This window comes from Pseudoliparis swirei, chromosome 10 (genome assembly GCF_029220125.1).
Source record: "Pseudoliparis swirei isolate HS2019 ecotype Mariana Trench chromosome 10, NWPU_hadal_v1, whole genome shotgun sequence".
Taxonomy (NCBI): domain Eukaryota; kingdom Metazoa; phylum Chordata; class Actinopteri; order Perciformes; family Liparidae; genus Pseudoliparis; species Pseudoliparis swirei.
The window spans coordinates 18,065,316-18,079,282 of NC_079397.1; the positions used below are offsets into that span (position 1 = coordinate 18,065,316).

The window sequence follows — 13,967 nt, forward strand, 5'->3', positions numbered from 1 at the left end:
GTAGGCATATTTCCATCAGGCAGATGGCGCAGGAATTCCACGACCCAGACGATCCATCAGGCAGATGGGATCTATGCCGTCTCAGGTCCGATGATGACCCCATAGAAGGATCTATGCCGTCTCAGGGTCCGATGACCCCATGAGGCGTGAAAAAGTGACGCATCCTAAAACGTCCCCGGCAGCTATAGCCTAGCAGAGGAAGGGCTTAAGTCTACTCTTAAACGAGGTGACTGTGTCTGCCTCCCGGACTGAAATTGGAAGCTGGTTCCATAAAAGAGGAGCTTGATAACTTTCATATCGTATTGTTTTGTTTTTATTTTGTCTATAAAATACAAATGAGTGTAGACATGAGGGTGCAGGAAACAGACCCTCACTTTCACTATCAGGTCTGTCAGAAATTATATTAGTATGCAATGTTATGACGTCACCCCTCCACTAGGTGCCATGGTGTAATGGTTAGCACTCTGGACTCTGAATCCAGCGATCCGAGTTCAAATCTCGGTGGGACCTGTATTTTATTCCATATTCTCTGTGTTTCAGTGAGAAGACCATTTAAATTATATTCTGGAAATACACAACAACAACAACAACAACCAGACCCGCAACTAATCACATCAGAATAAACAACAATACTTTCTTAAGTTCGGAACCAGTGACCAGACACCGCCATCTGGTGGTGAACATCTGCTAGTGCGAGAGGAGTCAACATAAAGTACTCAAGTTACCACCGAGCACTAAAGTAAGTCGTAAGAAGTCTCACACGCTGTCTTCAGATGACGCCATCGTGTATATAGACGTAATTATTTAAATACACCTAATGAGTTATATACCATTGATACTGAGGAAAAGGAGTAATATATATGCTGAAGACAGAAATAAAGAATTATAAATGTTGAAATATATACATCACTCTCTAATTGTTATAATTTACCTCATTACAATTCAGAAATTATTTTATACACAAATACAAATTTATTATTTTATTGATAACTCTGACTAAAATATTGATTACAATGAAAGTGTATAGTGTATCTAAAGTATAAAGTGAACACAGTGCAAGTTTATTGACGTTCAATTTGAGGAGGATCTGGATAAACGTGATTTATTGTCTCAGGAATGTTCCCCTGTATCTGGAATGTTCTCCTATAGTAGTGTAATTGATATGTGAGTATAGTTACACATCTGGTATCTCTTAATGTGAGAGGTGTCGTGATAGGATTCTCACAGTCAGGATGGCCGAGCGGTCTAAGGCGCTGCGTTCAGGTCGCAGTCTCCCCTGGAGGCGTGGGTTCGAATCCCACTTCTGACATCAATATCTTTTCACAGCTGAAGACCAAAATAAACATTCCATTATCTCTGAAGTAAGAAACTATTACCATTGATACAGAGGAAATATATTTTAATACAATTAAACATTTTGATATAAATATTTTCCTTTCTAACTGTCAGAATTGACCTCATTACTATTCAGGAATGTTAGGGTGAGGTAGTAACATACCTGGATCACACAAGTCAAAAATCCAAGGTCAGAGCCCAATAATGTGCTCGCTCAACAATGATTTGGACTCGAAGGAAACACGACTAATTTCTCAATAAATAAATGTATAAAACCTTTTATTTCTAAACTACGGTTTATTTAGAAAAGTAAATAACGTTGTTAATGAATAACATAATAAATAAATGCTCAAACTACATAAATCAGTCAACAAATATATAAAAGTCGATAATTAAACAGGACATGAATATTGCAATTTTTTTTCTAAAATGTTCATTCATACATGTTTGAATAGTAATGATGTACATTCTGATGCTTAGAAAGGAACATATTTCTTATATCTGTATACAAATATATATTTATATATATGTATACAAATATATATCTATATAGTCTTTTCATGCTGGTGGGTTCAGGCCCAGTGGGCCAGCCCCACTGCTTCTACGCATCAATTTGGGAACGGTGGTGAACTTTACTGCAATGACTTAGGTCCCTGATTGCACCTTCCGCACAGTTTCCGTAGTGTAGTGGTTATCACGTTCGCCTAACAGCTCTGGGCCAGCCGCGTATACCAGTAGGAGACTTTTCATGCTGGAGAGCCGAGAGGCGCTTCAATTCCTACCGTAACTAATTTAATAAGAGCGTTTTTTATTTTCAAATTATCCAAAATGTAGAATCATTCATAGCCCTAAAGTAATAATGCAAATAATATTAATCTTTAAATATGCTTCAGATGTACTTTTATTAGGGCACAACATGTTTATTGTATACAGCTGATCATATCTAAATATTTTATTATTTATTTTTCCATGTATTAATTCCACTAAAGTGAAGACAGTCAAAGGGATGATTTTCATATATTTTATTGAAAATACACAGCTGAATTCTAAAATGAACAAAATTAAAATCCTCTCAAAGAATGAATGTAAAACAAATGAAATGAATAAAAAAGTATTACTAGAACTAGATATATATATATATATGTGTGGTCACTTCGTATCCCCGGCTCTGCAGAAGAAGTGTGGGACGCTGGCTTTGCATGTGCTTTGGAACAAAGTTTGAACAACAGATGTGAGAAACTAATTGTTAACAGCAGATGTTATCAATACATGATTAATATACACTCTATAACACCCTGCGAGGCTAGGAGCACGACACACTTGGCCTCAACACGTTGGGGTCCTGATCTTCCTTCCCAAGCTGAGGGGCGATGGCGAGCAGCTGAGGAGGGACCGGCAGCAGAGTCTTCGCTGTGGGATCGAAAGAAAAACAACGAAACGATATGTAGTGAGAACAACGTTCAGGATGGTGGAACGTGAGGAGCAAAACTAAATAATAACCTTTTACTGAAGCGTTAGCCACAAGGGGCTCATCTGGCTGAGCAGGTCTGGAAACAGTCGCTGCAGCTGGTGACTTGGTCCCGTGGGCTGGAACAACAACTCTTTGTCATTTTCCTTCCACAAAGTGTGTTAATGCTTCTCAGTGTATATTTACCTGCTGCTTTTTCAGACTTAAAATACCCTTTACTTTAATTCTAAGTTGCTTTTTTGTTTGTCAGGTAACGCAGAGAAACAATAGCAATATATAGCACACAACCTGTCAATCAAAGATGTGGCATGTATGAACGGTTTTTGTTCACATCCTGGAGTGACAGCCTAGAGAAAGCATGCAAAAAAAGGAAAACACTTACCATCATAGGCGACATGTTAAATCCTTCAGTTAGTAGGAGAGTAAGAACACATCAGAACAGGCCAGAACACGGCCACAATAACAAACTATTTCAAAGAATAGTAATAGCAGGGAGGACTCTGGTGAAAACCGAATCCTCCCTCCACACGGGTGGAGAACAACCTGTTGGTGAAGACACATCCGGGGCTCTGGAGACTGCTGCTGGGGGCCCTGAAAGCACAGGCGATGACATTAGATTGTTACCATGTACAGTACGATTTAAAAAAGCTCCGTTTGTTAGAGTAGATCCACTTAGTCTAGTGTTGAACTTAGAGGGAGACAGATTCAACATCTCTCTCTCCAGCTCCTCCTCCATCACTGGGAGATGAACCATGAGCATGAGGTGTGTGTGTGGTACATGGTCACTACAGAGCTGTATGTGTTAGCGAGCTGACCTAGAGTTCTGGATGTGGCTGCAGGGGGCCGGACTCAGCCCTCTGCTGCTGCAGGTTGGACATCTTGCTGTTTTTGATGCACTTCACTCCCAGAATGAAGGCCGCATAACCGTCAGCCCTGCTCTTCCAGATGTGCTCCCAGGTGTCCTTGGCCCTGACTCCAAAGCCGACAACAGTGTCCCCTTCTGAAGCCACAGGTGAAGCCGGCTTCCTGGAGGAAAGGTACTCCCTCAGGTCCTCAACTTCCTGGAAGCTCCTGGCATAGTCCAGAAATGACAGCAGGCTGTCCTTGCTGTTTCCTTGGGGGTTGAAATTACCGGCTCTCTCCTCTTCTTCTACCGTTTATCAGGTAGATAACGTAGCCAATGTCGTTTTCGAGGAGCCATCTGAATGATTTCCCCTTGTATTTTCCAAACTGCAGGCCGTACTCCCCCATCACCTCCTGCCGGTCGGACACATCTCCTCCCCGCTGAAGGAGCGCGGTCAGAGCATTGGTGCTCACATGATGCTGGAGATGAGCAGGACACTTGTCCTGAAGCGAGGGATCGGTTTTCATCCTCATGGCCTCATCGGAGGGATCCTGCCACAGATGACCCGATGGGCCCTTTCTGAAGGACACCGTCTTCCTGCCTGGGAAGAAGTTAGTGGTCTTCTTCCTCATCTCCTGTGCACAGCAAAACACAATGCAGCGCATAGACAGAGTCCCTCACGTTAACAGTGATGAGCATTTGTAATAACTAGGTAACAGCTTCATTTATTACACAGATATAGGCAGACGGACAAAAAAAACTAAGTGTTTTCCACCTTATTATTCTTTATTCTGCTTGTCATAGAACTTGAACCCATCTTAAACGTGGGGAACTGTAGTAATTACCCATTCAAACTAATATTATTCATAAAGACAAGCCAATGAGTTCCTGTTGATGTTGACCACGTTACACACACAACAATATACATTAAATACGTCCCATTTAATACTAACCGTACGGTGCTAACAACACACAGTGTTACAATGCTAACCAACACAAGTAAAGTAAACTACAGAAGCAGTTGACCAACATATACAACTGAGAACCGTTCATTAAGTAACTTCATTAACAAAATGCGGCGTACTTGCGTGTAACTGTTGGTCCGAAAAAGAACTGTGAAAAGATGCTGCGCGAGCCTCAGGTGCGTGTGCTGCTGCAGGTCGTCTCTCACTCAAAGGGGAACATACGGGTCTCTTTGCCTCGTGTCCAGGGGGGAAACAGCGCCCCCAAAATCCCACGTGTGGCCAAAGTTATATCGCATCGGTAGTGATAAGAACTACCATAGAGAATGAATGGGAAAAGTTAAGGAAAGTTAAGGACTACTATCGCGAAAGGTCCCCGGTTCGAGACCGGGCGGAAACATTATTTTCTATTTTTGACGGGTCAAGATATAAATCAAACGTCGTCTGACATATTTAATTCAAACCCTCCATTCAGGATACTTGACCCTCAAACAGGCTGAGATCAAACTGTAACTCCAGCTTTAGTCTCCTCTTATCATTAAAATGTACAAAAGGGATCATCAATAACAAACCTACATTCCAATGTAGTAAAATTAAGCTTTAAAAAAAGTCAAAAAGGTATCCGTGTCGGGGAATCTCCCAGCTCCGGGGATTCTAATAGAGACACTGGAGTCCTCTGGACTGGGACCAGCACAGGACCCAGACGGACTCTGCCCCGGTCCTGAGTCCACCTCCTCAAAGCAGCCCAGTCATCGTCCTCCTCAATGGCCACTGAAGCGGTTCCAGTTTGCTCTCCACCCTCCTGTGGATTCTGCTGTCAAACGTGAAAAGATATTGATGTCAGAAGTGGGATTCGAACCCACGCCTCCAGGGGAGACTGCGACCTGAACGCAGCGCCTTAGACCGCTCGGCCATCCTGACTGTGAGACTCACATCACCTCTCGGAGTAACAGACACCATGAGAGGACTCTGCTTACTCACCAGGACCAATATATATATATTATTATATAATAACATATTATATTGTTGCTATCTATGTTACTCCGGACAGTTAATTTGAGTGTTTTATATATATATATAAATGTCATTGTGTTGCTTTTTCTTTCACAGTGTTGTTGGTTTTTTAAGTGTAATCTGCCTAGAGACAGCAGAGTCCTGTTGTTGATCCATAAGGAAAGAGGAATGATCATTGCTGCTTTGATAAATCTCTGTGAACATGTAAAGAGGGACCACATAAGATACCCTGGCACTTCTGACATACATACACTAGACATCAGATATTAAATAGTTTTCTAAATAGGTATAAGTGCTTAAGTATGGGGAAGAAATTATATGGATAGATAAAAGGTTTAAAAATAAGAGTAATAATATAGTTATACGAGTTTGTTTAATGTGTAGTTGATCAGGTGTGTGTCTTCAGTTTAGCAGCTTAAGATGTCAATCTTTGTTATAATTTGTTTAATTGGGTTTTCCTAAATCCAACAGCCAATCCAATCACAGAGAATATAGAAACAAATTCTGGTCCCACCGAGATTTGAACTCGGATCGCTGGATTCAGAGTCCAGAGTGCTAACCATTACACCTAGTGGTGAGATGACGTCATCACAGATGATTTCACTTCATGATCACTGTGGATATAACAATGGGTACTACTTTCATTTTGACAGAGCAAACGTTTCTTTGTGTTCCCTGCGTCTCACTCCTCTCTCTGTTCTTCTTCTGACAAACCCAAATGAAGTCCAGACAAAATACAACAACAAAATATATGACAATATAAAATCATATCATATTGGGTTCAGTGTCTTGCTCAAGGACACTATGGGGAGAGCGGGGGTTGAACCGACAACCTGAAAGGATATTATCCACTTTGTGTGAAAATAGTCTAAAACATGAATAGTGAGACGTTGGTCCACACATTTTATTATTTATCTCAGAGATGACACAATTTAATTTTATATTGTATTATATTATATTGTTTTTATTTTATCTGGAAACATTTAAAATAGTCCAAAACATGTATAGTGAGATGTTGTTTTTAATCTCTCGCCCTCTCCTAAGTATCCTGATAACAGAGATAACACAATATGATTTCATAAAGTATTTTTTTATATTTATTTTGTCTACACTTCATTTGGGTTGGTCAGAAGAGGCGTGTGACGCAGGGAACAGCCGCTGCAGTACTATGCACTGTGATGATGTCATCTCACCACCAGGTGCCATGGTGTAATGGTTAGCACTCTGGACTCTGAATCCAGCGATCCGAGTTCAAGTCTCGGTGGGACCTGAATTTTATTCCATATTCTCTCTAATACTGGAGTCAGGTAAGTCAAAGGTCATCTTACGTCACCATGTCTCATTATTAGTACTCATGCAAATAGAAGCACCTCAACCCTTAGGTTACTATGTGTTTGTATAAGTGTGTGGGTTCAAATCCCTCTTGTGACTGCCAGTGAGCTTTCTCGTGCCTCCAGAGGAACGTGCTCTCTCCAGCTGATCTCCACGTGTTTTCTTACAGTAGCCGTGAGATTCAACCAGACCCGGAGTTAATCAGAATAAACAACAATACTTTCTTAAGTTCGGAACTAGTGAGCAGACACCGCCATCTGGTGGTGAACATCTCCTAGTGCAAGAGGAGTCAAGAGCAGCAGCGACATAAAGTACTCAAGTTACCACCGAGCACTAAAGTAGAAAGACACACGCTGTCTGCAGATGACGTCATCATGTATATAGATGTAGTTATATAGACCTAATGAGTTATATAGATGTAACGAGTTATATAGATGTTATCCTGTCTGTTACTTGCTCCGCTGTCTAATACATATTGTGAGACATTGGTCCACAAACAAATCTCTATTATTATAATAATAATACTAATAATGCATCCTTTATTGATTTTTTATTGGAGAGCGGGGGTTGAACCGGCAACCTTACAGGGCATTATCCACTTTGTGTGTAAAATAGTCTAAAACATGTATTGTGAGATATTGGTCCACAGATTTTTTAATTTTTTAATCTCTCTCACAGATATAACAAAATATAATGTGATTTTATATTGCATTGTATTGTTTTTTTTTCTACACTTTATTTCGGTTTGTCAGAAGAACAGAGAGAGGCGTGTGACGTAGGGAACAGCCGCCGACAGTACTATGCACTGTGATGACGTCACATCACCACCAGGTGCCATGGTGTAATGGTTATCTCGGTGGGACCTGAATTTTAATTTCATATTCTCGTTTATTGGATTGGATCTGTCCTATAATGTTAGTTATGGAGTATGAGTATATATTGTATATATTAAAATATTATATATATATATTACAATATAATATATATATTAAAATATTATATATAATAAAATATTGTGTATATACACTACCGTTCAAAAGTTTGAGATCACTTAGAAATGTCCTTATTTTTCAAAGAAAAGCATTGTTTTTTTCAATGAAGATAACATTAAATCAATCAGAAATACACTCTATACATTGTTAATGTGGTAAATGACTATTCTAGGTGGAAACGTCTGGTTTCTAATGAAATATCTCCAGAGGTGTATAGAGGCCCATTTCCATCAACTATCACTCCAGTGTTCTGATGGTACATTGTGTTTGATCATCGCCTTAGAAGACTAATGTCTGATTAGAAAACCCTTGAAAACCCTTGTGAAATTATGTTAGCACAGCTGAAAACTGTTTTGCTGATGAGAGAAGCTCTAAAACTGGCCTTCCTTTGAGCTAGTTGATTATCTGGAGCATCACATTTGTGGGTTCGATAAGACTCTCAAAATGGCCAGAAAAAAAGAACTTTCATGTGAAATTCGCCAGTCTATTCTTGTTCTTAGAAATGAAGGCTATTCCATGCGAGAAATTGCAAAGAAACTGAAAATGTCCTCCAGCGGTGTGTACTACTCCCTTCAGAGAACAGCACAAACGGGCTCTAACCACAGCAGAAAGAGAAGTGGGAGGCCCCGGTGCACAACTCAGCAAGAAGACAAGTACATTAGAGTCTCTAGTTTGAGAAATAGACGCCTCACAGGTCCTCAACTGGCAGCTTCTTTAAATGGTACCCAAAACGCCAGTGTCAACGTCGACAGTGAAGAGGCGACTCGGGATGCTGGCCGTCTAGGCAGAGTGGCAAAGAAAAGGCCATATGTGAGACTGGCCAATCAAAAGAAAAGATTGGTATGGGCAAAAGAACACAGGCATTGGACAGAGGAAGATTGGAAAAGGTGTTCTGGACAGATGAATCCAAGTTTGAGGTGTTTGGATCACACAGAAGAACATTTGTGAGACGCAGAACAGGTGAAAAGATGCTGGAAGAGTGCCTGACACCATCTGTCAAGCATGGTGGAGGTCATGTGATGGTCTGGGGCTGCTTTGGTGCTGGGAAAGTGGGAGATTTGTACCAGGTAAAAGGGATTTTAAATAAGGAAGGCTATCACTCCATTTTGCAACGCCATGCCATACCCTGTGGGCAGCGCTTGATTGGAGCCAATTTCCTCCTCCAACAGGACAATGACCCAAAGCACACCTCCACATTGTGCAAGAACTATTGAGGGAAGAAGCAGGCAGCTGGTATGCTGTCTGTAATGGAGTGGCCAGTCACCAGATCTCAACCATTGAGCTGTTGTGGGAGCAGCTTGACCGTATGGTCCGCAAGAAGTGCCCATCAAGCCAATCCAACTTGTGGCGGTGCTTCAGGAAGCGTGGGGTGACATTTCAACAGATTACCTCAACAAATTAACAGCTAGAATGACAAAGGTCTGCAATGCTGTCATTGCTGCAAAAGGAGCATTCTTTGACGAAAGCAAAGTTTGAAGAACAAAATTAATACTTCAAATACAAATCATTATTTCTAACCTTGTCAATGTCTTGACTATATTTTCTATACATTTTGCAACTCATTTGATAAATAAAAGTGTGAGTTTTCATGGAAAACACGAAATTGTCTGGGTGATCCCAAACTTTTGAACGGTAGTGTGCATTAAAATTGTATATATATATATAAATATATATATATATATTAAAATATTATATATATAGTAAGATATGATATATAATATTGTGTATACATATATATTACATTTATATATATTGTATATATATTAAAATATTATATAAATTAAAATAATATATGTAATAAAATATTATATATATATAATATATTGTATGTATATATAAAAATATTATATATTGTATAAATATAAAAATATTATATATATATATATAATCAATTATATATTGTATATAAATATATTAAAATATTATACAGGGTGTATATAATTATATATAAATAAAATTATTATATATGGTATATATAATAAAATAGTATATATAATATATATGTGTAGATATATATATATATATATAAAAGCTTAAGGCTGAATTACAGTGTATTATGTAACATGAATGAGATCAGACCTGTTTGATCTCAGCCTGTTTGAGGATCACGTATCCTGAATGGAGGGTTTGAATTTGAATTAAATATGTCAGACGACGTTTGATTTATATCTTGACCCGTCAAAAAGAGCAAATTCAATGTTTCCGCCCAGTTTCGAACTGGGGACCTTTCGCGTGTTAGGCGAACGTGATAACCACTACACTACGGAAACTGTGTGGAAGGTGCATTCAGGGACTTAAGTCATTGCAGTAAAGTTCACCACTGTTCCCAAATTCATGAGTACAAGCAATGGCGGCTGGCCAAGAGAGACCCACTGGGCCTGAACCCACCAGCATGAAAATACTATATCTGTGTTTTGGAAATACCTGGTTTTACTGATTATTTCCTTGATTCTCATCAAATGCACAAAGGGCATCATCAGAAACACAACTGCATTAAAAAGTAGAGAAAATACAACAACAAATAAGTAAAGTTACTCCCCGTCAGGGAATCGAACCCTGGTCTTCCGCGTGACAAGCGGAGATACTGTCCACTATACTAACGAGGACTGCAGCACCATGTGACCCAATCGATCCAATCAGAGGGCTCACGTGCTGTGTATGAGTGTGAGAGACGTTTTGTTGTGTTGCCCCTCCCACCACTAGGGGGCGCAGGGCCGCTGTCAAACAGGACAGAGATGGCCAGGTGTTGCTAGACTGGCAGGAGAACACAGTTTCTGACATGTGAGAACAGCTGACTGTGGTTTTCATGTTCTGGTTAACACAAGTGGGTTTTGACAGAGAACATATCTTTTGGTTTCTGTTGTTAAATATACATCAAATAAATTACTTTTCACATTAGAAATTGGACATTGCAGCCGTTTAGTGCACACATCTGAACTAGTCTTCAAGCAACCAGTGACCTTTTTTTGTTGCTAGGCAACGCGGTCACCACGAGGAGAAATACAAAATACATGTGTTCAGATTTCTCTGACTGGACTGTTACCTTTTCAAAAAGGTATTTTTCCATTTGTTAATAACTAATTCACAAATGTAAACGCCCGACAACGTAGAGACAGAGATGACATGCCGTCGTGTAGATAAGACAAATGACTTACGGACATTTAGATTGTTTACTAAAACAAGGTGGACTCTGTTTTATAAGAAAGGAAACCGTAACATTACTTCTGCTGTGATCTGGCACTCTATAGGAAATGTAATTAACTCGACCTGCAAAGGGGGCGGAGGGTGCCATACGGGGGTGGAGAGGGGGGGGGGGTGGCTCCCCTAATATAACGGTAGGGAAAACACAGCTGTAACATACCTGCAGTCATGACACAGGACAGCAGTGGGATGGTCCTCTCTCGAGGACAACAGCACATGCTGCGTCTAGACGGGTTGGAAAGTCACATTTCTTGACAACTGTGAAGAAACAACAATAATGGGCATCTTAGTGTTGAGAACAGAAGACTAGCAGAACTTAATTTACTGTAATCACAAAACTGAATTTGTGTTCCTGATCAGACCCGAAAAACAACTTTCAATTATGCAAAACATAAACTGATATCCTGAGTATTTTGTTCCCCAGATTAGTTTGTGCAATATTTCTCTCCTCACTGCAGTCCATCACGTTTTGAAGGTTGGTTGCACCTCATAACAAATGTACTTCTGAGGATATCTGTCCTTCACTCAGCCTGCATCCTTCAGGACAAAGAAACAGATAGCTGAGTATTGTTAACAGTTACAACTCTATTTAAATGTACAGAACCAGTGTGACTGCCCACATTACTCATCCCATAGTCGACTATTAGAAAGACGTGATGCACGGACTAACATGTCTCCACAGGGGTTTTAAAGACTAACAATATCAGAAATATATAATAAATCACATGGTTGAAATTCTACAATATTGATTTTGACTCCAATCTTCTTGCATCCTTCATGACAAAGAAATGACTGATCAGAAACCGATAACTAAGTATTTTTAACGGTTACAAATCTATTTAAATGTAAAGCATCAATCTGATGCATTTTGAGATGCTTTTTTTTGCCAACCTGAGGAGAGCCGGAGAAACTTAACTTCAGCCACGAGTCAACAATGATGATGGCCTCCTCGCTGAGGACACGTTGCCGACGTGTTCACTGCAATACAGGACACAGCCGCCAGGGCAGCTTGTGCTGGTCCCAGAGGAGAGTAATGGTCGGTTTACAGATCCGTTATCACAGTGCAATGTACCCGCTGCACACCAGCAACTCAATAGTGGCTTACAAGCTCTTTTCTGAGTAAAATACTCGTTTTACAGCCACTAACTGCAGCTAAAGAGCCCCCCCCATAATCCCCCTCCCGTGCACCTGACCTGCGCAGTGAAGTCCAGTGGCGTTAATGCGTCCACCAAAGCACCGACAGTTGTTCACGTTAATGTCCCCGAAGCTCACGTTTGACTGTGACTACGTGAAAACAAGTTAGCTAGCAGCTAACGTTAGCATCCGGCTAGCTTAACTACCACCAGAAGCTCCGGTTTGTATCTGACGATGCAAATAGTGAGCTGGGTTCGTGGCAATGTTCCTAAACAATGAGCCTGAAACACGTGGAATTAACCCACAACATAATAATAACTTTATTGATAATGACCTCACCTGACTTCTGTTTCTCCCTTCAGCTCGGGTCCGTCCAACAAACCGTCGAGTCATGCCAGCGGAGTGAGAGGTCACCGTGGTGGGCGCCAAGTGGTGGCCAGGGTTGCCAGGTCTGTGACAAAACCAGCCCAACGGCCAATAAAACCAGCCCAATATCAGAACTCAAAATATGCCCGTGCCAAACCATATACACTGCTTTTAAAGTCCATGTCCATGTGTGTCCGTGCTGATCTGGAGTCAGTTTGGTAGGATTTGGGTATAAATAAATTATTTCATTTAAAATATGGATTTTTATTTAAAGATATTCATGTAATTTGCATGCAAAATAGGTCTACCCGAACCAGCGGACAACAAATTCAACCCGCGGCAACACTTTAAAAGTAGCCCAATTCCGCGGGAAAACCGCGGACCTGGCAACACTGGTGGTGGCCCCCAAGATCTACCTCCATTGCACCGCAGGACCAAGATCTACCTCCATTGCACCGCAGGACCAAGATCTACCTCCATTGCACCGCAGGACCAAGATCTACCTCCATTGCACCGCAGGACCAAGATCTACCTCCATTCCGTCGAATAATCCGAACAGGCAAACAGACAAACAGACACAGGGACAAAAAGGCTCTGCTCTGTGCAAGAAAATAGAAGATCATACGTTCAGTTATATTTATATATATATATATATATATATATATATATATATATATATGTATATATATATAGTAAAGCTTAAGGCTAAATTACAGTGCATTATGTAACATGAATGAGTTGTAGAAATTCTACTCTGTAAATACGCAAATCAATAAGACAGTAATCACAGCAGAATAAACATGAATACTTTGTCTAAGTTGGTCCTGGTGAGTGAGCAGAGTCCTCTCATGGTGTCTGTTACTCTGAGAGGTGTCAAGAGTCTCACAGTCAGGATGGCCGAGCGGTCTAAGGCGCTGACATCACCATTTTTTCACAGCTGAAGACAGAAATCCATTCTTCTTGTCCAATGTGGCGCTGCTGCGTCACGATTGGTCGAGTCCAATGTGACGCCGCAGCGCCATTGGACCAATCATTATAGACCGAGCGCAGCCATTGGCCGCTGACAATGGACGTTTGCTGGCCTCTCCTGATCCAGGGAGTCACACTCTCCCCTGGAGGTGTGGTTCAAATCCCACTGCTGACATGTACTCACTGCTTAAGACTAAGGAAGACAATTGTTACCATTGATACCGAGTAAAAGGAGTAATGTATGAATAAAGTATGACTACAGAATATAATTATAAATGCTGAAATAAATATTTCACTCTCTAAGTGTCAGAATTTACCTCATTACAATACAGAAATGTGTTTGCACACAA

General features: G+C 40.6%; 1 long non-coding RNA gene and 4 other non-coding genes across 8 annotated transcripts; 1 reads left to right on the top strand and 4 right to left on the bottom strand.

Moving 5' to 3' along the window:
- The first annotated feature begins 1,226 nt into the window (after nt 1-1,226).
- trnal-cag (transfer RNA leucine (anticodon CAG)) lies at nt 1,227-1,309 on the top strand. The gene has a single exon. It is a non-coding gene; the product is annotated as a tRNA-Leu (tRNA).
- Nucleotides 1,310-2,218: 909 nt separating this feature from the next.
- Nucleotides 2,219-12,728, bottom strand: LOC130200242 (uncharacterized). Of its 4 annotated transcripts, XR_008832964.1 has the most exons (6): nt 12,622-12,728; nt 11,309-11,406; nt 4,732-5,423; nt 3,619-4,282; nt 2,836-3,394; nt 2,219-2,745 (listed from the first exon to the last, which is right to left on the bottom strand). It is a non-coding gene; the product is annotated as an uncharacterized LOC130200242 (long non-coding RNA). The 4 variants fall into 4 exon arrangements; XR_008832963.1 differs by having other exon boundaries at nt 3,619-5,420; XR_008832962.1 differs by having other exon boundaries at nt 3,619-5,423.
- On the bottom strand, nt 5,448-5,530 carry trnal-cag (transfer RNA leucine (anticodon CAG)). The gene has a single exon. It is a non-coding gene; the product is annotated as a tRNA-Leu (tRNA).
- Nucleotides 10,145-10,217, bottom strand: trnav-aac (transfer RNA valine (anticodon AAC)). Its single transcript has one exon. It is a non-coding gene; the product is annotated as a tRNA-Val (tRNA).
- Nucleotides 10,482-10,553, bottom strand: trnad-guc (transfer RNA aspartic acid (anticodon GUC)). The gene has a single exon. It is a non-coding gene; the product is annotated as a tRNA-Asp (tRNA).
- Nucleotides 12,729-13,967: the final 1,239 nt, after the last annotated feature.